The 24965-nt window shown below is 51.3% G+C and overlaps 1 protein-coding gene across 1 annotated transcript in view; it reads left to right on the top strand.

The window, feature by feature from the left end:
* The window catches only part of STX2 (syntaxin 2), a 204110-nt gene that overhangs the window by 123028 nt on the left and 56117 nt on the right, over nt 1–24965 (top strand). The gene's annotated exons all lie outside the window — the stretch shown is intronic.

Here is a 24965-nt window from a genome sequence, read left to right as displayed (position 1 = left end):
TGATGATGGTGGTGATGATGGTGGTGGTGATGGTGATGGTGATGATGGTGATGGTGGTGATGGTGATGATGATGGTGATGGTGATGATGGTGATGGTGATGATGGTGATGGTGGTGGAAATCATAGTGATCATGGTTGGGTTGGTGATGATGGTGGTAGGAATGGACTCAGCCAGTATGTGTTCAGTAGACTTAAGTTCACACCCAATCCCCTGATTTCTATTTTATGTGTTCATTTTTCTGGCAGGAGGCAGAAAGAGTCTGTGTGTGAAACTCAGCTCTTTCAGATATAGGATATGTACTTGGTAACCATTTGTTCTCATTACTACAGAGCCAAAAACATTTTGTCATTTAGTTAGTAAATGCAGGGCTCTTGGAGATGGGAATATGCCTAGAAAATATTCCCAAACCTTTTCTCTTTCATCATTATCAATATAGCAGTGTCTTTTCTTCAGTGGATGTCATTTATCAGCATGCCCTCCACATACAAGTTGTGTCATTAGGAATACTTTCAAAGAGGATGTATCTGAGCTGAGTGATGTGGATTATTACTGGTGTGTAATTCTTTCAAGTTCATTTATTCTATATGGCCTATAGTGCCCAGAAGTTACTCTTTTCTCTTAGGGGTAACAGGCAGGTTATTTCAAGAGCTTAATACTTTTTTGGATGTTTTTTATTTTGGTCGTTCAGGGGTTGAAAGCTACAGAGAGGAGTGATATGCATGTGTGTGAATCTTTCCTATATTTGGAATGGGCTGATCTTTTTTATTTTTTTCTGATAGATTGTTGGCTGCTCGGGATTGCAGATGCATCATTAAGTTATTGCATTTAAATTTAGCTCTTGTTCTCACTTTGGAAGGGAATGGAATGTTTGAATTATTTCACCATGAAGGGAGAGCAATTAGAAAATAGAGTCCTCATGACTTTTCGAAACAGGAGGTCTAGCCAGTGAGTCTCAGTGGGGGCTGCGTGTTTGACTCAGAGGAGGAGGTTCGCTGAGAGGTCCCTCGGTCTGAAGGTAGTTAAAACGACCTCAAACATGCCTTAACGATTGCCAGGGTTGGGACTCTCTGAGGGCAGCGTTTTACCTATAAATCTGTGGTGATCTTTATTCTCAACACCACTACGTCCATCCCTCCAAACGGGGGTCAGGGCCCCTTGGTGTAAATGAATCATTAAAGTGTTTACTTATGCCCTGAATTGGGGAAGTTATGTCACCAACAACGCTTTCACCGAAGCTTGGGTCTGTGACAGCATCTTGAAAATCATGTTCCTTTGTCAGATTTTAAGAGCAGTAGAGACTCATTGGAGTCACGTGTCACAGAGGAGTGTCAAGATGAGAAGCTCAAACCCATGCAGACCCCTGGGCAATCACTGTGCACGATTGGGTATTTCCTTCCCGAATTTTCAGACCTCCTCCCATCCCCCATGTGTACACACGTACACACACAGACACAATGTCTAAGTATGTGGACGCATCTGCACACACAGTGTGGGCATCTGTATGGATGTGTGTACATGTGTTTATGCCTGTGTGTGTGTCCAAGTACATGCATACTCTCTGCCCTGAGACTCTTACAATGAATTTTTCATTGCTCAAGCAGTAAATTGATACATTTGATTTTTAAAACCCAAGTGTCTTTTGACTCTCTCCCTTTCACTGAGCTAACCACTGTCAACAATTTGGTCCTTCTGGACCCTGTTCTAGATATTAATGTGTGTGTGTGTGTGTGTGTGTGTGTGCACGTGCGTGCGTGCAGCCACATAAAGTCTATCATAATTTTATATGAGCTTCAAAGAAAACCATATGGATTTTTCTGCAGATTAGTATTTTTCTTTTTTTTAAAGATTTTATTTATTTTTTGACAGAGAGAGAGAGAGACAGCGAGAAAGGGAACACAAGCAGGGGGAGTGGGAGAGGGAGAAGCAGGCTTCCTGCCGAGCAGGGAGCTTGATGTGGGGCTCAATCCCAGGACCCTGAGACCATGGCCTGAGCCGAAAGGCGGACGCTTAATGACTGAGCCACCCAGGCGCCCCAGATTAGTATTTTTCTGGTTTTAGAATATTTCTCAGGGCGCCTGGGTGGCTCAGATGGTTAAGTGTCTGCCTTCGGCTCAGGTCATGATCCCAGGGTCCTCGGATCGAGTCCCGTGTCGGGCTCCCTGCTCAGCGGGGAGCCTGCTTCTCCCTCTGCCTCTCTCTCTCTCTCTGTCTTTCATGAATAAATAAATAAAATCTTTAAAAAATATTTCTCAGAGGTCTTTCCATATTAGTATATTATTAGTACACTACCTCATTCTTTAAAGATTTCTGCATATTATCCAGTGGTATCCCTATACCATAATGTCTTGGCTTGGTCCTTCCAGAGCAAACCTGACACAGGGATTCAAGTCGAGCTGGCTTAGTTGCAAGGCCATGCTGGGAGACTTTGGGAGGGTGATGGGGAGGCCAGACAGGGAAGGTATGAAGTCAGTGCAGGGCATGCCATCCAGCTGTGTCCACTGTGGGCAGTGGGGCTCCTCTGTTTTGGGGGGGAATCCTGGAGACAGGACACACCATGGACTCACCCCACTTGAGGGGGGTGGGTCTGGGGTGTTTAGCCCCTGCCAACACCCTGATGCTCTTGGCTGGGGCGGTCTTCCAGGTGCGTGCCCACTCTCAGGTCTTGCTTGCCCACAGGTGTCGGTGGTAAACAGTTTTACTGTGTGTGCAGTCGAGCAGCAAGGGGCTCTGGGTGGTCTGCCCTGCTGCTGAGTGCCTTACAGTGCTAGCTAGCCTTTATTAACATGCATATGTTTAACTAACTACTTATGGCCAGCTAACCAGCCATGAACCTAACCACGTTTAACTATCACCAACATTGCTGCCACGGCATCTTCATCTGTGCTTACCTATATACACATGACTCTAGAACTTCTGCAAATGTGCATATATTTGTACACACATGGAAATACATAGAAAAGTTAAAATTTAAAAAGCGGGAATATGTGTGTGTGTTTTCATTATAATCTGCTTTTTATTTTTTATTTTATTTTTTTTTTAAGATTTATTTATTTATTTGAGAGAGAGAGAGAGAGAGGGCCAGCCCATGGAGGGGCATGGGGAGAGAGAATCTCCAGCAGAGTGCCCTGCTGTATGCAGAGCCCCATTCGGGGCTTGATCTCCTGACCCCGAGATCACAACCTCAGCTCAAATCAAGTGTCAGTCACTTCACTGATGGCGCCATGGAGGCGCCCCATAATCTGCTTTTTAAATTCAGTCGTGCATCATGAATCCGCTCAGTTGCAGGGACTGCTCCATATTCGTGTGTGTGCAAGTGGTCTAACCTCCTGACTTTGCACATTGTAGGCGTTCAGTCAATATTTGTAGAGGCCGGGAGTCACTGACGCGGGAAGGAAATGACCTACCCGTATCTTGGAAGTTTGGCCCAAACCATCTGTTCTTTCGCTGCGTCTCGGATAAGTTGTGTTGCTCCTTCCTCCTGGGGTTGGTAGGCAAGAACTGTTTGCTCAGAGCTGGGAGCTCTTGGAACAGCCAGTGGGGTTGGAGAGTGTGGAGAATTGTGTCCGGAGGGGCTTGGGACGGACTGCCGGGCCATGATTGTTGGGTTGGTGATGGCAGTACCAAAATCCAGCGGTATTTCTAGAATGTTCTACAGTTTACAGAATAGACAAAAGCAGCCAATGAGACCCAGATACAGTCATATATTTACAGGGAAAAAAATAGAATTACTTATTAGAAAAAATTTATCACATAACCAGTGGTTTCATGGTGGCAATTTAAAGTTTCCTTTTTCAGTATCTTTCTGTCCATAAAACACAGGTTCTTGTTTACAGAAAGAGAGTAAGTTAATAGTTGGGACACAGAAATGGCAAGACGCGTGATGTTTGGGGAAACTGAGGCGGCCACAGCCTTGTGAGCTGCGAGCGGCCCCTGTGCCCAGGACCGCGGCCGAGACAGCCCCCAGACATCACCACCCCCTCAGGTTCCAGGGCCTCGCCTACGGTCAGGGTTTCGGGACAGACTGTCTCGGCGTAATGTTGTTTGTGTGGAAATGTCTAGTTAAAACGGCTCTTAATGTCATTACTCTTCATGACTAAGGCAATTATGTATTTTAAATTCCATTTTCCTTCGTTCTTTCTTTTTTAAATAGACAACACAAAATGGAACAGGCTCTGTTGATATCGAAATCTTAGTGCCAATTACAGTCGAACAATCACCGGTGCTGCCCCGGGCCTGTCAGGGCAAGCAGGTGATGCTGGAGGGCCATCTGCACATGCGGCCCGTGCGGTAACAGCCCTTGGCTCGCCCGCAAGGGCAAGAGAGAGCAAAAGGGAGTGCAAATGTGCTTGGCAGGGGCTTCGGGAGCTGCTGTGAAGCTCGCACTTCCAGCTCTGGCATTTGGGTCTTGATAGCAGCTGTTTCACTCTGGGCTCTTGGCAAACCCAGACCCTGCAGTGAAGTTTACTTGGCTCCTTTTGTCTTTTTCTTACAGAGTAGGGAATGGAGGCTATAATGGATGTAGCTAAGAAAGGTCTTCAGGGCGCTATGCTCTATGCTATCGTATCTGTCAGGAAGAGTTAATGGACTGGTACAATTGAAGAGAGAGTAGGGTTAACTTCAGGAATGGCTTGATCCAGGAGCTCAATGTTTTGGGAATGTCAGTTTCCTCTATGTTGGTTTCAGTTTTAATCAGAGCCTCCCAATCACGGATTTAGAGTTCACAGGCCTGGTGCTATTTCCCCACTGTCTTGACAGTAACTATAGTTAGGCTCAGAAAGGCAGGCGGAATTTTGTACCATCATCACGGCTTGGGCTCTCTGCTCTGTGGTCATGGAGGGGATCTACCCAAAGTCTATCACCTTAACACTCATCTTTCAGAAGACCCATTTCCTGAAGCCCTGTGATCAAGCTCAAGAGTTTCCAAGTTCCTCTGGGGTAATCACTCCCTCTAGAAGAATGACCACGCTCCGTCTTTACTGCCAGGCTACCTCTTCCTCCTGTAGAGGTGTCTCTGTCTTTGCACGCCTCTCCAGCCAGCCAGCCAGTGTCCTTAGGTTCCCGTGTGCTCAGCGGGCTGTCTGGGGTGGTCACTCTGCGGTGGGTTGAACTGTTTTCTCACAAAGATGTTGGCGTCCTAACGCCCAAGACTTCAGATCTTTGCAGAGGTAATCAAGTTAAAAGGAGATCATTTGCATGGAACCTGATCCAGTGGGACTGGTATCCTTATAAAAGGCGAAACTTGGCCACACAGACAGACGTGTGCAGGGAGAACGCCATGGGAACGGGAAGGCAGAGACTTCATGGTGATGCTTCTGCAAGCCAAGGAGAGGCCATGGACCACTGACCACCACTAGAGGCTGGGAGAGAGGCCGGGACTGGATCCCAGACTTCGGGCCTCCAGAGCTGGGACACAATAGATTTCTGTTTGTGGAGCTCTGTTATAGCAGCCCTTGTACCCCAACGCAGGGTCTCTGGGTGCTAGCAGCGTGATCTAATTCTGGCTTGAGAGAAGGACATTTCTAGCAGGAACAACAGGAAGGTGAAGGCTCTAGGAATCTAGGGGGTAGGCGTCAAGGGATGGTCCCTCTGCGTGATCCTGCTAGGGGGAGTCTGTTGGTCTTTGGGTCCCTCTGCTCAAGACCTAAGTTCAAGGGGCTGATGTTCGGGTGGCCGGGCTGGGCTGGAGAAATAAGGGCAGGGCACCTCGCTTGCCATTCTCAGCAGACCCTTCAAGGCATGGCCGCCGTGCATGGCCGGAAGGAAGGTGAGCAAGGCCCACGGTCCTCTACGCCCTGTTGTCACAGGGACCGGGGAGCCTCCTGTTCTCCTGCAGTGAATCGCTGGGGTGGGGGGGCAGATTCCAGAGAAATGCTGCCAGGCCGTGTGTTGCCGCGAGCGGCCCAGGAGGCCTCCAAGAGCCTGGTGGCCGTGAGAGTTCTATCCCACGTGGCCCTTTGTTTGCTCCCGGGAACAAGGACAGTGCGCCACCCGCAGGCCACCTCCTTAGAGACCCCGTCTGGTCGCTGTGTCTAGTCTTCGGGCGTTTTGGATCTGCTGTCCAGCCCGGGCTTGTCCCTGTCACCAATTAGTAACCAGGCAACTGGGCATTTCACTGCAGACGTTCTCGGCGGGGGCCCAGCCAGCAGCCTGGGACGTTGGATTCCAAGAGGAGACCGATGAGGGAGCATTACCACAGGTGCAGCTTAATGTTTAACCCGTGGCCGTGACTACGTCTGGTTCCCATGACGACATGGCTTTGTTAGATTAAGGATCCTTCCTTAATCAGTCACTCTAGAAAGAAGTGCCCATGCATTTCCTGCTTCCCATGAAAACATCCCGGGCCCCTTAATCCAGAACGATGGCTTTCTAAAATCTCTCCTTGATTTTGTCCCCCACTGGGTCGGTGCGGGTTAACTCCAGCAAAATCTCCACTCTGCAAACCGGGGAGGTGTAGGTTTCTCAGGGCGTGGAGGGTGTGTTTCCGAAGGAACTAAGGAACCAGGGGGGACGTGGTCAGTGAAGGGCATCATTATCTCAGTCCTAGAAGAGACAGACGAACACAGGCCCCCGATCATGAGCTGCAGTGACTGGTTTTGTGGGGCAGGTAGCTCATTCCATGGTTTTCTATGCTACCTGAAACCATGTCTGTCCATCTGTCTGCCTGTGGTTTGTGGGACCTGTGGGATGTACACCTCATGAGGGCAGGGGTTCTGCCTTGTTCCTCGGTATTTCTGGCAACTGGAATGTTTCTCTGACACATCATGAGCACAGAAGCTTGCTGAGTACTTGGATGATTGATTGGATGCAAAATAACCCATTGGAGGACATACTTCTTTTTCCAGTTTTGCCAATTTGATGCTATAGTTTGCAGGTAGCTTCCTACAAGGTAATTTTTTTTTTTTTTTTTTAAATAGCAACAGCATCAGCAAGAAGCCTGTGAACTTGTGGCTTTTAGACAGACTCCTCTCTGATGAAAGTCTGGGCTAGAAGTTCATACTCCCTGCCTCCCCCACCTCCAGATGGGCTGTGTCGCCCTGACAGTGGGTGTGAGTGAAGGATCTCCTCTGCCCGTTTCATGTACAGCCTTCCACGTGCCTCGTGTGGCTGGGATTCTCACTTCAGGGTTATTTACATTATGAACCTGTAAAAAATATTTCTGCCTCCACACTCTTGAAGAAGACTTTTTACCTGCGCTCCTCCGTGACATCCCAGCACCTTCAGGACGTTTGTTCAGATGTGGCCGAGCAGTGTGAAAAGCTGCGAAGCCCCCCGGGGGTGGGCAGGGAGCTGGGGGCAGAAAGGGGTCGGCTCACGCCCCCTGGGGTGAGGGACGGGAGCCTGAACAGACCCCACACGAAGGCTGTCTAGGACAGAAAAGCTGAGCGTGGAGAGGAGCCCATCTGTGTGTCTTCACAGAGCGGAGAGGGCAGATGGACCCTGAGTCCCTGGTTACTGTGCCCAGGAACCGTCCTGCTTCGGGGAGACCATCCCACCCTCATGAGATCTGTAACTCGGGAAACGGCCCATTTTAGTTAGACTGAGTCTTGCTAAAAACAGTAGAAAACCCATTCCAGTTGGCTTAAACAGGAAAGAATACTCAGCGGCGGAGGGCAAAAGGTGGGAAGTCCAGGTGTGGCGTGGGCCTCAGGTGAGCTCCGTTACGTCATGTGCAGCTTCTTTGTCTCTCTGCTTCCTGCCTCCGGGGCTGCTGCCTCTGTGCTGACATCTACGTTCCCAGGAACGGCAAGACGGTAGCTGTGACGGGTTGTCTTCTGTACCCCACGCCCCCCAAATAAAGTTAGAGCCAAATCTTAACCCCTGGCACCCGTGAATATAACCTTATTCAGAAATAGAGTCCTTGCCGACATAATGAAGATGTAAGTTAAGAGGAGGGTGGGTCCCAAATCCCACGGCTGGTATCCTTATAAAAAGGTGGGGTGAAGTCACAGAGACACAGTATCTTTCTCTGTTCAAACGGGTAAATACAGATAAGATGGACTTTTGGGGTTCAAATGATGGTTAGCCACAACCGTTTTGGTTTCCAAGGAAGGAACGGTCAACTCAGTCTGGCTTAAGCAAAACAGGGTGTTTATTGAAGGAAGGATTTCAGGCATGGTTGCATCCAGAGGCTGAAGTGACATCATCAGGGTTTATAGTCTTTTTCCATTTCCTGCCCCACCTTTCTTCTGTATCAGCTTCCTCTCAGCAGGCTCTTTCCACGTGGTGGCCACCAGCAGCTCTAGGCTGACCTCTTCTCCTATAGCAAACTTAAGCGGGAAGAAGAAAAGAAGCTGCTTCTTACCGATGGTTCAACAGAAGTCCCCAGATCGTCTCTGAAGGGACAAGCGGGGCAATCAACCCGAGACATGGTCTGTTCCTTGAACAATGATTTGGCTGAGGACAGGTGGCACTTTGGCCAGGCTGGGGTCATATGCCCACTGAGCAGCAATTTCCCGGAGGGCAATTGGGGTATTAGAACCAGAAGGATGGGGAATGCATGCAGAGCAAGCCAAGACAGATTCTTCATAGAGATAAAGACACTCTGGGTCAGGGCGACCAAGGAGGGCTTCCTGGAGGAGGAGGACCAGAGGCTCTGGAGAAGAGGTTGAATTCATAAAGGTGGAGGGAACAGTTCAATTATCAGACTTTATCCAGCGCTCCTGCTCTGTGTAGTGTGGAAGATTTAGGAACGACCAAGGCACGACTAGCAGCTGAATGAATCTGATATCGCAAGTTGGCCATGTGGGTTCAGAAAAGTGGTAACCGTGCAGCCAGCTCAGGAAGAAGGTGGGAAGCCAGCATGATCGTTATGGACCTTTAGAGCAGGGGGCTGAAAACCTATGGGTTTGGAAGATAGAGAACGAGCTCATTTGTTTCACAAATATTTATCTGTGAGAATCACCACCTCCTTGACCTTTGCCCTCTAGGCAACTTCACTACCACTTCCGATACTATTCTATCTTCTTTACCATTAGTGTATTGTTTGAATCTATGAAAAAGAAACTGTATATCACCAGATTAAGTGGGACATCCTGCTAGAAATACAAGGTAAAAAAAATAGTGGTTAAAGTCAACATAAGGAAAGCAACACTTGTACTCAGATCCAGTTGGATTCTGGGTACCAGCCAGGCTTCCACCCAAATGTTACAGAGAGTCAAACACATTTTGGCACCAAAACAGCCCTCCTCGTTGAAAAAAATAAATAGGAGAGAGAATATTAAGTTGATGATGATCATATGATCCGTAAATCAATGATTATTCAAGTGTTTGCCGGGTGTGTACCTGAAAATACCGTGGGTGCCATGAAGGACTTATTCCGTGCCCGCCATATGCCTTTCCTTCAGCGAAGGTGGGACGGCTCTTGTCTCAGCTGGAGGTTTGGTAAAGTAGACAGCGAGGGCTCTTGGCCATATCAAGCATTTAGGCTAGATGTGTACGCTCTGATGTTCACAGCAGGTGCCTTGAGTCCTCACAGGTTTACACACAGACCCAAGTCCTGAATTAATAGGAAGTACACAAATACCGTTATTTTGGCAGAGTGGGCACAGCTCAGTTGTCTGTGCATCTTGGAGATGTTGTTCAGTGGTTAGAAAAATATGGACTTATCAACTGATTTGCAGATCTCTGGGTCATTTTAGAAATCTAAGAAGCTCACAGATCCCTAAAGCAATTTTGCAAATGAAGAATTAATGATGTTCTCGGGGCCCTGAGTTAGCCGTTTGTTTGCCCACTGCTGTATCGGTGATGGGGCTTAATCTATTGTCCACATAATCATTCACGCCTCTTTTGTAGTCAGCACCCCGTCCTTCCCCTTAATTACATCTCCTGCTTCTTTAATCAGGTCAACACAAAAAGTCCTTCTCAGAGAAAATCGGGTTAAATGTTAGCCTGTTAATTACCCCTTAGAAAAGAACGGGTATATCATAGGGTGTTTCATCTCCCGCCATGGGCTGGGCCCTGCGCCAGTGAGTAATGTGGAGACCAACTATTGTAGGGACATTAGGAGGTCCTTCCTGGCATTGGCCCCCTCTGTCTGCAGGGGTGGAGACGTGGAGTAAGGGAGCATCGGACTGGAGAGGGAGAGTCTCCTCGATTCTGCCTCCACCAGCAGCATCTCACGCAAAGGGGGAGAGCCACACGGTGGCTCATGCCCACATTTTCTGGGATGGATGAATGAGCCTCCAGGGGAGTGGTATCACAGGCAGGGTGTGCTGGATGTCTGCAAGGGCCAGTCCAGGACTCCCTGTAGTTTCTTGATTCATGAGGCTCGCAGGAGGTGGACTCTACCCTGACCCTGGGGATGGAGCATGTGACCTGGGCCGACTGTCAGGTGCTTTCTGCCCCTCTAGATGCTGTCAGAACCATACCCGTGGCCTGAGTCAGTCCAATCAGAGCAGCTTTTGGGATTGTTGCCACTCTGCCATAGAGGTATTCTCCACTCCTGCTGGGTGTGCGTAAGAAGCTGAAAATGCCCGGATCTATCAGCAGCTAGCCTGGAATCATGTGCACAGTGAGGTGTTGAAGCCAACTCTGAGGGAGGCAGCCCAGACCCATGGGAAGACACTGAGCATTGTTATCTGGCCACTTGATCTAGCCCTACCTGAAGCCCTTTTCATTGCTCTTAGCAACCTAAGATGTCCTAACCAACACACACGACACTACCCGACCTCTCGCCCTTCACAGAATCTCCAGGTGCTCTTTCCTGCCAACCCTGGTCTCCGCCTCTGAATCCTTAATGCTGAGCTCTAGGCAGCCTCTAGCATTAAGTGAAGCTGACGCAGGATGAGACCCGTCACTTCTGCCCACAGGTGGAACCGGCAGGTCTTTATTTATTTATTTATTTATTTATTTATTTATTTATTTATTTTTAAAGTGTATAGGACACTATTTTTTTTTAAAGATTTTATTTATTTATTTGAGAGAGAGAGAATGAGAGAGAGAGAGCACGAGAGGGAAGAGGGTCAGAGGGAGAAGCAGACTCCCCGCCGAGCAGGGAGCCCGAAGCGGGACTCGATCCCAGGACTCCAGGATCATGACCTGAGCCGAAGGCAGTCGCTTAACCAACTGAGCCACGCAGGCGCCCCCAGAACCGGCATGTCTTTAGACGAGAGCTCTTATTGAACTCCCAGCTTACCCTCCAGGGCAGTGTTTGCTAGGAAAACACAGTGTAGCCTGCTGAAGGGAGACATGCCATCTGGGCGTGAACAGACCTGGGTTCAAATCCTGACCACATCTCTTACCAGCTACAGGACGTGGGCTTATGCTTCGGTGTCCCCGAACCTCACATCACTGCATGTTTAAGGACAGTTTCATGCTTCTCTTGGAGGAACTAAATGCGGCAGAGCCAAGAAAGGCCTCGGGCCAGCCTTGGGCCCCGACTCTGTGAGGAGCAGTGGGGTCCTAGCACCCCAGCTTCGGGCAGGGAGCTGACACCAGGTCTGGGGGACCAGTGTCCATACGAGCTGGTGCCACAGTCCTTCCCTACTGGACGTCAGGCTCTCTGTGGCTTCCACGCTGGCGAAAAAAGCTGCCCCTTCCTTGCTTTGCATCTTCTGGTCCTGTTTCCTGCCCAGCTCTTTGCTTGCTGCTTCCTGGAGACCCGTAGAGAGAGCGACCTTGTCTTCCCCCGACGCAGGCCCTGCTCTGTATGAACCGGGCCGGGCGGTTCCTGGGCCTCTCTGCCTGTCTTACTGGCTGCTGCCTGCGTGCATGGCACATAGTAGGTGCTTCCCAGGCCTTGACTGACTGGTGAATGGATTTGCTGTACTTGTTTCCTCGGATGTTAACAGCTGAGGTTTAATGGATTTAAGGAGAGTGCTCATCTTAGTGTGCATGGGAGTGCTTCCCTCACCCGCCAGGCGGTAGGAGTCACACCCACCGAAGGGGAGACAGCTGATGCCTTTGTCCAGAGCAGAAGGTCAGGGCAGCAGGGGGGCCGGGATGCTCCCCTGAGGGGCTTCCCCGCCTCGCTGGTCTGGACGGAGCCCTGGGGTCTTGCCGGCAGGTGGGCAGAGGTTTGAAACCTCTGCCCCTCACCGTGGGGAGAGGCCCGCTGCTGTCCATGAAAAGTGTGCTCCTTGTATTGATTAGGCATGTTTGCTCAGTGCCCCATCCAGGATTCCTATGCCGGACTCCACACGCTCCGGCAACCCACGTGTCTCCCTCCCCACTTTCTCCCCGTCATGTGATCACATTCAAGCCCCTGTGGCTCACCTTCAGGCCCTTCCAGGGTTTGTTGCCCTGTGTATTACAAGTAGGAGCTTGCTATGTTTCCTCATATGGAATATGGAACCCGTAGTGGGGTGGGGTTTACGGCTGCCCCACTGGCCCTCGAGCCTGTGGTCTCCCGTCCCGGGGGCTGCATCCCTCCTTGTGGGTCCCCGAGCCCCCGCCCCACGCCGCTGTGACTTCCCCCCACCCGTTCTCCTCGGTCACCGCTGAGGTGCAGCCTGTTTGCCCCTGGGTGCTGACGGAGCCTTCAGAAGGACTTTACCCGCCCCTGTCAGTCAGAAACTGGGGGCCCTGCTTGCCCGCAGGGAGCTGGGCCTTCCTGCCAGAGGCGGGCGGGGGGCCTGCTGTGGGCCCCTTCGGGGTCCACCAAGGCAGGACCGGAGCGAGAGGCTTTTGTAATCCTCGGGGTGGGGGTTAGCGCTAGGTTCTGGACTCGGGGTGGCGGAGAAGGGGTCCATCCCACATTAACCCCGGCCCACTCGGATGGCCCTCCCGCCCTCCCCTACCTTCCCCCCACTCTCCTTCCCCCTCACCGTCCAAACTGTCCTGTCAACACGGGGACTTAGGTGCACCCGGGGTAGCTGCCGCCGCCCCTGCTTCCTAAACAACGAGCTTACGTTCTGGGGAGGAAGGGACAGGGAAGACCTGCATGTCACCTGTGCTGTTGCCCTGGGGCAGGGGGCCAGGGGCTGAAGAAGCCTCTGGGAGTGAGCCAGCAGAGGTGGGGTCTGAAGCAAACTGCTGGGCACATTATTCTCCCTGGAGGCATTTGGTGCCTCATTATTGTAGAAAACAAGGTGACAGTCAGAGTGTAAAATAATCATGTGTTGTTTATTAAAAACTGCAAAGCAGAGAGGGACACAGGAAGGGTCCTTGCGCGGCCGAGCCCATGATGCTGTCGGGGAGCAGGGCGCAAGCTGCGAGGCTTCCTGGCTGGCTCACAGGCGGGCTCGGCGGGCAGGGAAGTGCGTCTCCCGTCTGGGAGCCCGGGCTGCCTGGGGGTGGGGTGGGGTGGGTGGGCTCTCTCTCCCAGGCGGAGGCTGCCATTCCCACAGGCCTGCTGGCGACTGGGACCTCGGATTTTGGGAGGGTGCCCACCATTCCCTAGGTGAGAAGAGGGGCTCGCGGTGTCCAGACTACAAACCATGGGGCTCACGCGGACCACCCGCTCTCCTTCGGGTGGTCTGGACATTGGCAGGGGCCTGGCGGGGGGTGTCTCAGTGAACGCCCAGGGGCAGGGTCTCCGATGGGCCTCCTGGTGACAGCTCCTCACACGTGTTATCACAGTCTAATGTGACGCCATCAGGAGGAGACTCTGTAACTTGCTCCGGTTTCCCTCAGGCTGGGCCCCGTGCACCTTCGCCTTTTGCTGAGTTTGCTCTGTGTCCCTTTGCTGTGATAAGCCACAGCCATGAGCCCAGCTGTATGCTGAGTTCCAGGAGTCCTGCTGGGGTCCCCTGTACCCGAGGGTGGTCCAAGGGACCCCAACACATGGCTGCTTTTCATTTGTGGAGGAGCCGGCTCACATTATTTCTGGATTGGGGGCTTACTTGCCAACACCCAGCAGATAAAGAAACGGGAGTAAAAGGTGGCACCTTATTAAAGATCCAAAATAATTTTTTTTAAAGTTATTTAAGTGCAGGGGCTTCTGGGTGGCTCAGTCGTTAAGCGTCTGCCTTCGGCTCAGGTCATGGTCCCAGGGTCCTGGGATCGAGCCCCGCATCGGGCTCCCTGCTCCGCGGGAAGGCTGCTTCTCCCTCTCCCACTCCCCCTGCTTGTGCTCTCTCTCTCACTGTGTCTCTTCTGTCAAATAAATAAAATCTTAAAAAAAAAAGTTATTTAAGTGCAGATGAAAAAAAAAGCCTCCCCCGGCCGACCAAAATACTCCTGGGGCCGCATTCCGACATTGGATGACCCGAAGGTGAGGCCGACGGCCCCACCAGGTGACGGCCTGTCCCCCAGTTGGGACAGAGCCACAGGTGATCCCAGGCAGGTGCTCTACCCGCCCGTCTTCTCTGGTGCAGAGATGGGAGTGCGCTGCGCCCAGCGGTGCGGTGTGACCCGCCCCAGCCCCCTGGCCTGCTGAGCTGTGTCTGGAAGACCCCCTAGTCACCTGGATTGCTGTGGATCCCACGGGGACCTCCCTGAACTCTGCAGGAGAAGGCTTCTCAGGACACGTGGCCCTGTTGTGGGTATCAGACGGCAGCCCATCGGTCTCCCTGACTCCCTCCTCCCTCTGGTCTGGAGAGAGCAAATGAAATGAGAGAGCCTTGAGAAGTGAGCAAGCTCCAAAACACTCATCAGTTGGCTGAGATTTCTACCCAGTGCGCGGTCCCGCAGCATCACGGGCTTTCTGCCGGAGGTGGGCTGTTGACGCAATTTAGAGGGGGAGCATTTTACTTTATTTCCTACAAACCTAAAAAAAAAAAAATAATTTTCTATTGTGGTATAATTGACGTATAACATTATGTTAGTGTCAGGGTGCAACATCATGATTCGATATTTGTCTATATTGCGAAACGATCCCCCGCAGTAAGCCTGGTCGACATCTGTCATCACAGTTACAGAATTCTTCCTTGTGATGAGGACAGTGAAGATCTACTTTCTCAGCGACTTTTGAACACATGGTACAATGTTACTAACTATAGTGAATCATGATATTGCTTATGGTCACAAAGTGTCCATTGCTGATCTACGGAAGATTGCCAGGAGGTAGTACTTTGTTTCGGCCCTTCTGTCTTTGCCTATCGAAGAGGCAGGTGGTCACTGATTTAAAAAAATCTATTAGTATCGACACGCATGGGAGGTGGAGGAGGAAGGAGGGCTGGTTGGGGCCCCAGGACCGGAGGGACAAAATAGCAACAGGGCATTTCATGCCCCCCCCCACCCAATGGAAGAAGGGGACCCAGATCGGGTGTTTCTGTCTCTCCTTCTGCTAGCAGCAGAAGGCAGCCAGGGCAGGCCCCCTCTCCGTCTGGATGGGATGGGGTCCCTCCGACGGTACCAGCCGAGCCCCACACCACAAGCCAGGGGCCTGGAGAAGTCCTGCAGCAGTGAGTGGCTGGGGGCCAGCTCTCCATCCCGCAGGGCCTGACTCCCCTCCCCTCCCCTAGCGGGGGTCCCCACCCAACCAGCACCTAGGCTCAGAGGAGCCTCTTCATCCCTGTGGAGCTGGGACTGCCCTCCCCCACCCCAAGGGGACCCAGCCTCACCAAGGGGCTTTCTGGAAAGTCTCTCTGACCCTGCAGGGTTATTGAAACTTCCCCCAAATGCCCAGAGACGCCGGTGTAGCCAGGAGGCTGCTTATACATGGCCGGGCAAGCTTGGACTGCATGGGTCCAGGTGGAGCAGGCTGATGTAGGGTGCTGTAAATGGGGTCCACAGCTGGTGGCCCTGCCCGCCCCCCCAGCCTCTCCGCCCATGTGTGCCTCGGTTCTCACTGTGGCCTCTGGCCTGTGGTATGTAGTTTTAGTCAATATTAGTCCAGGTACCTCGTCCACTCACTGGTGAAACCAAGGAGTTTCCACAGGTTCTTTCTGCCATAGCTCTCCCCCTTCCTGCCCTGAGGTGAGGGGAGGTTGGGCCTGGGAGCTGGAGCTGGGCGTGCTCTAGAATATTCTGTCTTGGCAGAGTGAAACAAGGAGAAAGTCGAGAGTTGGGGTGTGCATTTCCAGCAGCAAGCCCCCGTGTCGGGGGACAGGCTTCCTAGCGCCTTCCTCCCTCCCCTTGAGCCGGCTTCAGCACACCGCCACTTACCTGCTGCGCGCTCCCCGCGGTGGTGGGGTCGGCCACGGTCTCTCGTGCTGCTTGCTCCCTGCACAGTCCATGAGGGGCGACCCTGCTTCGCCTGCTGCATTGTGCTCTGAGCTCCAGCCGTCATCCAGGGCCCCTTTCCGCCGGAGGGGCCGCCTCAGACACTCCATCGGGGTTTTGGACGCTCAAGTTCACGGCTGAGGGCTGTGCACGTGCTAACCACAGGATTTACCCTGCACCTACACACAGAAATTAAACTTCCACCGTCTTAGGCTCCTGAATCAGGGCAAGCTGATTACGTTCGGGAACATCCGTGCTTCGTCATGGTTCCGTCTGTCCCTCCTCACGGCCCCCAACCCTGGGGTCACTGCAGCCAATCCTCCGCGCGGTAGGGAAACGAAGCAGGTGTCCATCCCACGCCCCATGCTTCTGCATCTCTGGGAACCCAGGGCTTCCCTTCTGCACACTATTCTGGGCAGTTAGTGGTGGGAAAATAGTGAGGTTGTGGTCATCACAGGAGTGCAATGTTCTCAGTGCTAATTTTAATTTGGGAGATTTTTTTTTTTTTAAAGAAAAGTATAGGGAAGAAAATAACACACGTGTATTTCTCACCATGCAGAATCACAGGGCCACTCTTTTACTGTATTTGCTTCCAGTTATTTTGATTGTTTATATTTTCAAAGTTACACATTGCCCTTTACCTTTTAACTTTTTCTTATGAAAAATGCCAAACATATAGAGAAATTAAAACAATAGTACAACAAACCTTCACATACACTCCTCTCAGACTCATTTAAAAATCTGTCCTATTTGCTAGTTTATCTGTCAATCACCTGTCTTTTTCTGAACGATTTCACAGATACAGGCATTGTGCTACCTGATGACTTCATCAGGCATCATTTAGAAATAAGGTTATTTCTTGGGACACCTGGTGGCTCAGCCAGTTAAATGTCTGCCTTCGGCTCAGGTCATGATTCTAAGGTCCTGGGATCGAGTCCCACATCGGGCTCCCTCCTTAGCAGGGACTCTGCTTCTCCCTCTGCCGGCTGATCCCCCTGCTTGCGCTCATGCTCTCTCTCTCTCTGATTAAAAAAAAAAATTAAAAAAATAAAAATAAGGTTATTTCCTACAGAAACCATAGTATCATTATCATACCAAAGAATCCTCATTAATTTCCCAATATCCTCTACTATCCAGCCCATAGTCAACACTTTCCAGTTGTCCCCAGGACATTTTGTGTCCTTTATTTTTATTGGATCAGGATCCAGTCAAGTTTCATGGGTTATATCAGCTTCCATGTTTTTTTAGTCTTTTACTTGAAAACACCTTTTTCTCCACATCATTGATTTACTGGAGACCAGGTCAATGGTACATGTCGCTCTTTAAGAATAAATCAAGCATTATATATATATATATATATATATAAAAGCTAAATTCTTACTCCAATACCCACCTCATACCCCAGAAACATCCATTGTATTATTAGGATTTGTGTATCCTTCCAAGTTTTTTAAATATGTGTTCACATCTATCTATAAACCTAGAAGCCTGAGTCCCTCTGTCTATCTCCTTAGGAAATACGTGGTATTTTTATGTAGATTTTTTGTAACTATAACATTCTGGGCACAGGATTCCATAGCTTGCTATCCTCACTCTCATTAGGTCTTTGAGATGTATCTGGGCTGACGAGCAGGTCCTTATCCACTGCCGTACTGGGGTTTTCCCATTTCTCCGTGATGGACATGCTTACACTCACCTCCCTGAGCACACATGTGCGCGAGTCCAGCTGAAACCACTGGGGATCGTCGTAGGGCATGCACACACTTACTTTAGCAGATTCTGTCTGCCGGCCCTCTAGCAGGTAGACCCGTCTACACTCCTGCCAACACCATGTGAGCGGACGAGCTCCCCACCTTGTCGGGACTCGATAGAGTCAGATTTGTATATTTTTGCACATCTGATGGAAACGGAATTTGCATATCCTTGATTACGAGCGAGGTTGAATGTTCTCATGCATTTATTAGCAATTTGAATTTGACTTGTGCCTATTTATTTCCTTTTCTATATGTAAGATTCTTTAACATATTCTGAATATGAATCATGGTGTCAATTTTGGCTTTAAAATAATGACAAGATGAGGGTGGCTGGCTGGCTCAGTTGGAAGAGCATGTGACTCTTGATCTCGGGGTTGTGAGTTCGAGCCCCACGTTGGGTGTAAAGATTACTAAAAAAAAAAAAAAGAACTTAAAAAAAGGGTAGTCTCAAAAACTAAATAGAATAATGACAAGATAGACAATTGGATATTGTATCACTTTGCTGAATAATGCCACAATTGAAGCCTCAGTGGTGTAAATGAGAACCATGTCCTTCTTTTTAGGGAGGTAAGTTGCCCCTGACAAACCACTTTTAGGATGGATTCTCATATTCTCATAGATAAAAAAATATATAATTACAATAATTCCATTTTTTGAGCTGCCAAAATGATACTTCCCCATTTGTGCTAAAAGAACACCAGATCCACCCAAAAAGGAAAGGGGAGTCAGGGGCCGTCCTGCCAGTGCTCTATGAGACGGGGGCACACCGCCCCTGGAGCGGGCCCTGAGGAAGCACAGGGGCGACTGGCCTCTGACACGTGCACGCCATCCACACCAGCCCTAGGAAGTGCAAGGAGACTCAGGATGGAGGGAGGGCATGAGGGACACTCCTCACGACTCCAGAGGTGTGCCCAAGACACGACCGACCCAACTCACAATGCAGAATGCACCTTGCAACATTGGGGCTAAAGTGATTAAGGTAGGTTGAGCTGTGGAGGGAGATGGAGAAGATGATCCCTATTTCGTCATGTGCAAAATGGGAACGATGGGACACCCATTTTAGGATTGCTGTGATGGTAGCAGGGGTTACTCTTTGCCATGTGGCTGTTAGCACTATACAAAACATGCTGTAAATAAAGAAAGAAATCTCTGGAGACCTTTCTTGGCCAGAGGCTACTGGGGCGTAATAAGGAGGGGCCTCTTGAACCTGTCTCATCGACGTGCCCCTTAGCTTGAAGGGTCACAGCTAGCTCTGCAGGGATGATGCCACGCTCATTTGCAACTGAACATATAGTAGCTGCTCAGTTAAATGTTTAACTCAGTTACAGTGTTTCTCCAAAGACTCGCTTTCCATAATAGGACTAAGTTCTGTCTCTCCCTTTGGAGGCTCGCATCGATTGGGCATGTCTTTGAAGAAGTAGATCAGTAACCGTATTCTAGTTACACATGCATGAGAACTCAGGGTGAATTCAGAGTGACTTTGGAGATAAGCATTCTGTGCATGCTGGAAGATAATTGCATTACGGAGCTCATCAACCTCTCCCCCGATGCTGGGGCCTCTAGACTGGACTAAAGCTGTGCCTTGAAGCTCAGCTCCACTGTCATAAAAAATTCAATTAAGGCATCAAGCTGGAAGCTAGGCTGGACAGTAAATTAATTTTTAACCCATGGACATAGCTTGCTTTTCAGCTTGATGGATGTGCCACAACCCAGTGGCTGCCAATCCAATAATAAATAAAAGAGAGAATCACATCTGCCAGTGAGCTTGCTTCCTTCCCCTCACCCACCCCTCCCCACGTTGATGCAGTTTGTCTGGTTTCACCGGAGGTCAAGAGTCCTGGCGACCTGGACTAACTCTGTTTAGCTAGTGACCCTAATGTTGCTGGTGGCTCTTCTTCTAGTTGGTTAAATCCATAGTAAATTAGCCTCGACAAGGAGGGCTGACCAAGCCAAAGCCCCAGACGTGCCTGCCCCGTCAGCCAGCGCATCGAGCCCCTCCCACGAGTCGAGTTTGGCAATGGCAGCGATGTGTGGGTCAGGGTCCTGGCAGGAGACGGTGAGCACTCTCAGCCGGGATGTCCCAAAGGACAAAGGGACTGTTAACAGATGTGTGGGCTGGGTTAGGAGAACCGGTGGGGGGTGGGGTGCCACCAGGGTCTGGCAGCTGGAGGCTGAAGGGGAAGCAGGGCTGATGTGGTGGCTTGGTGGACCCTGGTGCCAAGGAGAGGGCAGCCATGAGACAGAGCCATGGCCGCACATGCGAGAAGCCATCGTCAGGACTGTGCCAAAGCAAAGCAGGCTCAGGGAATGCATGCTGGGCCCTGTCCCCGTCCAGCCTCTGATCTGCTGGAGCCTGTGAGGCTGGACCCAGTCGGTGTGTGCGGGGTGAGGAAACAAACCTGTGTCCCTGTGGGTCCCCTCTTTGGAGGTCCCCTACTGTGGGAGCGGCTGCCACAGAACCGTGAACGTCAGTCGGGGAGCCTGAAGCCTGGGTTTGCGTCCCAGTCCTGCAGTGTGTGGCGTTGGGCAAGGTTCCCTGAGCCTGGTACCCTCACCTACGAGATGGGGGCTGAATAGGGCCCCTACTGGGTTTGGTGAGTAATAGTTGAGGCAATGCACCAGGTGGCACGACGACCAGCACACAGTAAGTGCTCAGTAAATGTGGTTGTTGGCATTAACGTCCCTGACTTCTTCATGAACAGATTTCCGCCTATCTGTTTACTGTTGCCTCCTCCCTGCCTGCCTGCAGTCAGCTATGAATTGGAAACCAAATCAGCGGACTAGTGAGAACCGTGTGCAAATTAGGAGTGAGTGGGTCCCGAGCGAGGGTCTGAAACAGTCTTCTGGAAAGCCAGCCGCACAAAGTCGGGACACACCTGCTTTGGTGACTCAGAGGCCTTTCCAGCCTCCTTGGCCAAAGCGCCACGTTCAGCATAGGTAATGGCGCTCTGAGGCAGGTTTTCAGAAACAGGAGGTGTCACGGTGCGAGTGTCAGGTTTCCGTCTGGGTTGGTAAATGCCACCAACGTCCACACTTGCGTGTCAGTCCTTCTGTTCCAAAGCCTCTCGTGCACTTTATTTCTAGAACTTGAGCCTCTCGTGCCTTAGCTGGCCGCAGGGGTGTCCGCCCTCTTCGGTACCAGCCAGTGCTGTGCTGGAGTCAAAATCTTGAAGGTGGCATTTCCGTTTCCTTCGTTTGGTGTGTGAACGCGTACACCTGTCTCTAACACAGAGTCTCTGCCAGTTCTGGAGCTAGTGCAGTCGTGGGATCAGGCTCTGCCGTTGGGCTTCCTGGGGTCAAGCCCAGGCTCTGACCCCAGCTAGCCGCAGGCTGTGGATGCGTTTTTGAACTGGGCTATGTTTGCAGTGGCTCACGGGTGATACCTGCTAGCACCTACCTTATGAGCTAGTTACAGGCGCGAGAACCCTAGTAAGACCTGTGAGGCACGGCAGCATGTGGACGTGCCCAGCGGCGGGCTGCCGTGATTACCGCGGTCGAGGCTGCTGCATAACCGAGTCGGGTTCCTCCTGGGGATTAGTAGCTTTCCTGGGACATTCTGTTCCCACCCAAACGAGAGGGAAGATGTTTCTAGTTAAAAGTGAATCCCCAAAGTATCGCTGGGAAGCTGTAACTTTAGAACAGTGATTTTTTTTTGGACATTTTTAACCCTGAACCATGGAGGAAACATGCAAGGAGATACTGTATTCACAGGGACGCACACTCACTCACCTTGGAAGACAGGTTCCATATCTGCCTTTTTCGGTGCGGCCCTATTCCATTCTGTTCTGTGTTTATTCTCTTCTCGTCGGTTTGCAAAATACTGGTCATGGCCCCCTCAACTGATGTGACCCAATGAGCTGTGAGCCATATTTTGCAGGACACTTCTCGTGGAAAGAGCCCACCAGTGATATGGCTCGCATGGTGAGAAATTAGGCTGGAGGGTCAGGCCCCTTAGCCACAGCCGGAGGGCTGCAGGGCCCCTCCCTGCACTGGCGCTCAGTCCACCGTGGTGTGGTGAGGAGGGAAACACAGACCACACGTAGCTGAGGGTCTACGCGGACACCTGATACTTTCTCTGCTGACCCGCCAAAATGTGACAGGGATAAACGGGAACTGTTGCTTCAGGGGCTTTAGGGATTGCAGACACGGGCTTCAGGGGTTCCAAATCGTTACAACTCCAGTGCCGTGAGGACAGCGTGTGGACCTGGGGACGTCCACACCAGCCACGCCGGGACAACCCCCACCACATCCTCAAAAATACTGTGGTTGGGGGAACTCTGATGTTCTCTTCGCTCTGCTTTTCAACACTTGCAGAAGAGTGGTCCACATCCCGCCAGCCCACGATTGCTTGGGGTGAGAATCTGCTCCTCGCGTGGGGGGTCTCACACAGCTCGTGCCCAGCGCTACCCCTCAGTGGGGTGGGGAATGGGTTGCTTGTAAAATGGAAGGTGGAACCTTTGCACACGCAGTTTTTCTGGATGATGTGTTAAAACTGCTTTGCTTACAAAGTATCAGAGACAAACTGGAAGGTGAAACTTAGTGGTTGTTCCCAGCAAGAGAATCACAGACCTGTTTTGTGTTCAGGAGAAACGTGAGCACCCCCGTGCATAAAATTTGTGCAGATAAGAACCTTTTATTTTTTATTTTTCTAACGTCACCTGAAATCCTTACCTGCAGGATGTTCGGCTTCGTCTCTGGCCCAAAGCTGCGTGTTTTCCCTTGATGAGCACGGGCTGCAGGAAGCCCTGAAGTAGATTGGACGTCTTGATGGTGCTTCACGGGGGGTGATTTTTCCGGCAGGGGTCCTGACGGTGAAGCAGAGAGAATGAGGCCCGAGTGTGCACTTGTTGTTCTGAGGCTGTCTGCTCCAGGGGAGGACAGCGGCTGCTAATGAGCAATTATGTCTGTTGTCCATCAGCGGTGGACGTAGCTTCAGCCAAGGTTGCCGGGATGATGCTCTGCAGGGTGGGTTTCCGTCTCCTGGGTGCTCAGGGTCATGCTGAGAAGGCTCATCACAGACACAGGTTTTCACTGGGCTCCTCGATGATGAATGCCCTGTTTTCGGGTGTGGGGATTACCCTCCTGGCACCGGTGCTTCTACCTGGAAGATCTTTCCATGAGTTTCCTGAGAAGATCTAAGGAACGCTCAGTGGCATGTATCAGGGTGTCCAGTCCTTCCCAGAAACTGATTTGGGAACAGTGTTCCTGAGCATGTCCGCCCCTCCCCTGAAGCCCGGCTGAGCTGGTCTGGGGTGTGGCCCGCGTCCCCTGTGATTTCAACGTTCAGATAAGTCTGGGATTTTCATGGGGGTACCTTTCTTCCTGGGGACAGTGGAGCCTCGTGGGGCTCAGACTGGCCTCACCCTCCCTTTGGAGCACCAGTCAGCCCCCACCCTAGCTTCCTCTCCCCGAGAACTTTCCCATCCTTCCCAGAGAGCCAGGTCCTGGGGGTGCACAGGCCAGGTGGGCAGCCCGTGTGAACACCCCATGTGCATTTTCTCCTCTGAACCGAGGAGCGAGCACTGGACCCACCTGGGAGGGCTCTGCATGCATGGTGGGCTCTCAGCCAGCATTAGCTGTTTTTATTGCTATTATTTTATAATTATTAGTTCTTATTATCACTATTATCAGCCTCTCAGCTTTGCGTGTTGTTAGGTGCAGGAAATAATGGCATTTGGAAATCTTTGTCATGAGGTAAAGGGCTGGGCTATGGGATTTTTGGAGATTTTAAAGCATCAGTGAACACGAAGTTTCTCCTGTTAGAGAAAACACAGCCCTCCAGGGGACAAGCATGCCTTTCTGAGGCACGATGCTCGTGGCAGCTACCCACGTGGATCCTGGAATAAGCCTGCTTGGGTCAGGTTCCCCTCCTCTACCTACCGGCTGGGTGGGACTTGGCAAATCCCTACCCCAGTGGCTCTCAGGACTGGGCGGGGGGTTCAGGATCACCCGGAGGCTGGGTCTGCTGCAGACCACTGGGGTCCCCAGGCTCTGTCTCTGCGGGTCTGGGGTGGGGCCGAGAATTTGCATTTCTGCAAATGCAGAAATGGGTTCTGCATTCAGGACCCCAGTTTGAGAACTGCTGCTTTACGCTCTCTTCGCTTCGGTGTCCTGCCGATAAGACGGGGGAACGATAGTCTTGGCCTTGTCCAAAGTGCCCTGCACGGTGCCTGGCAGACCGTACGTGTTCGGTAAAGGTTTGTTATTATTATTGTTACTGTGGAGAAGAACTTGGTATCTGAAACGGTTTTCAGTTCAAACCAGTGGGAAGGCAGGACTGTTCCCCACGCGGAGCTGGGCTTGACCACCTGTCTCACTGATCTGAATAACACATGCTGTCAGATTCCTTCTCCGGACCTCGCACCAACACAAGCTCCAGACGGACTAAAGGTCTGGTGGTACAAAATACATCTCTAAACCGATAAAAATGCTAGATGAATTTGCAGGGGCTTTTTTCAGAGAGGAGAGTGGGTGCTGCTGACATGTTTTGTAACAGGAGGAAAGATGCAGGGTGGGGGGTGTTCAGCGCCATTTGTGGACCCTCTGCCGTCTGCAGGCAGAACTGGGAACCCACAGGTCTGACTTCGCAAAGCCCCTGGGAGGTGGATTGTAGAGCCACCAGAGAATAGGCTGCAGGGCAGAGCAGAGCAGGGGTACCTGCTGAGGAGTCCGTACGAGGGCCAGTTCATGGCCTGGGCATCTTAAAGAGGGTTGGTGAGGTTCCGGTAAATGCAGAAGGTATTTCAGGGGGAAGCAGCCCCTGTGAAGGCAGGAACGCCAGGGGTGTTTGCCTCTCTCAGCCCAGTTTGCCCTGGACTTTGCTAGCTTTAGCACCAGAAGTTTCCCATCGGGGAACACCTCAGTCCCAAGCAAACCAGGACGGGCGGTCCCCCTGGTTCCTGGGCAGGAGCGGCTGGAGTGCAAGGTGGTCATGGAGGAGCTGGGCGGGCAATGCATACTCAGTCGGGTCCTGGGCCATTGGGAATTGCTGGCCTGTGTTCAAGGAGCAGAAAGGCCCAGGCTCCCCCTGGTCTTGGGGCCGACCCTTCCCAACAGCTGATTCCCCAGGACCCTAGGTGGGGAAGTGAGGATCTTTGTTTGCAGAAAGAGAACTGATTTCTTGGGTGCATAATGAATGCTTTTCACTGAGAGCTTTTTAAACAATG

Source organism: Callorhinus ursinus, unplaced genomic scaffold, assembly GCF_003265705.2.
Source record: "Callorhinus ursinus isolate GAN/ISIS: 27379988/994484 unplaced genomic scaffold, GSC_fseal_2.0 scaffold97, whole genome shotgun sequence".
Classification (NCBI taxonomy): domain Eukaryota; kingdom Metazoa; phylum Chordata; class Mammalia; order Carnivora; family Otariidae; genus Callorhinus; species Callorhinus ursinus.
This window is presented reverse-complemented; position numbering and strand designations above follow the sequence as displayed.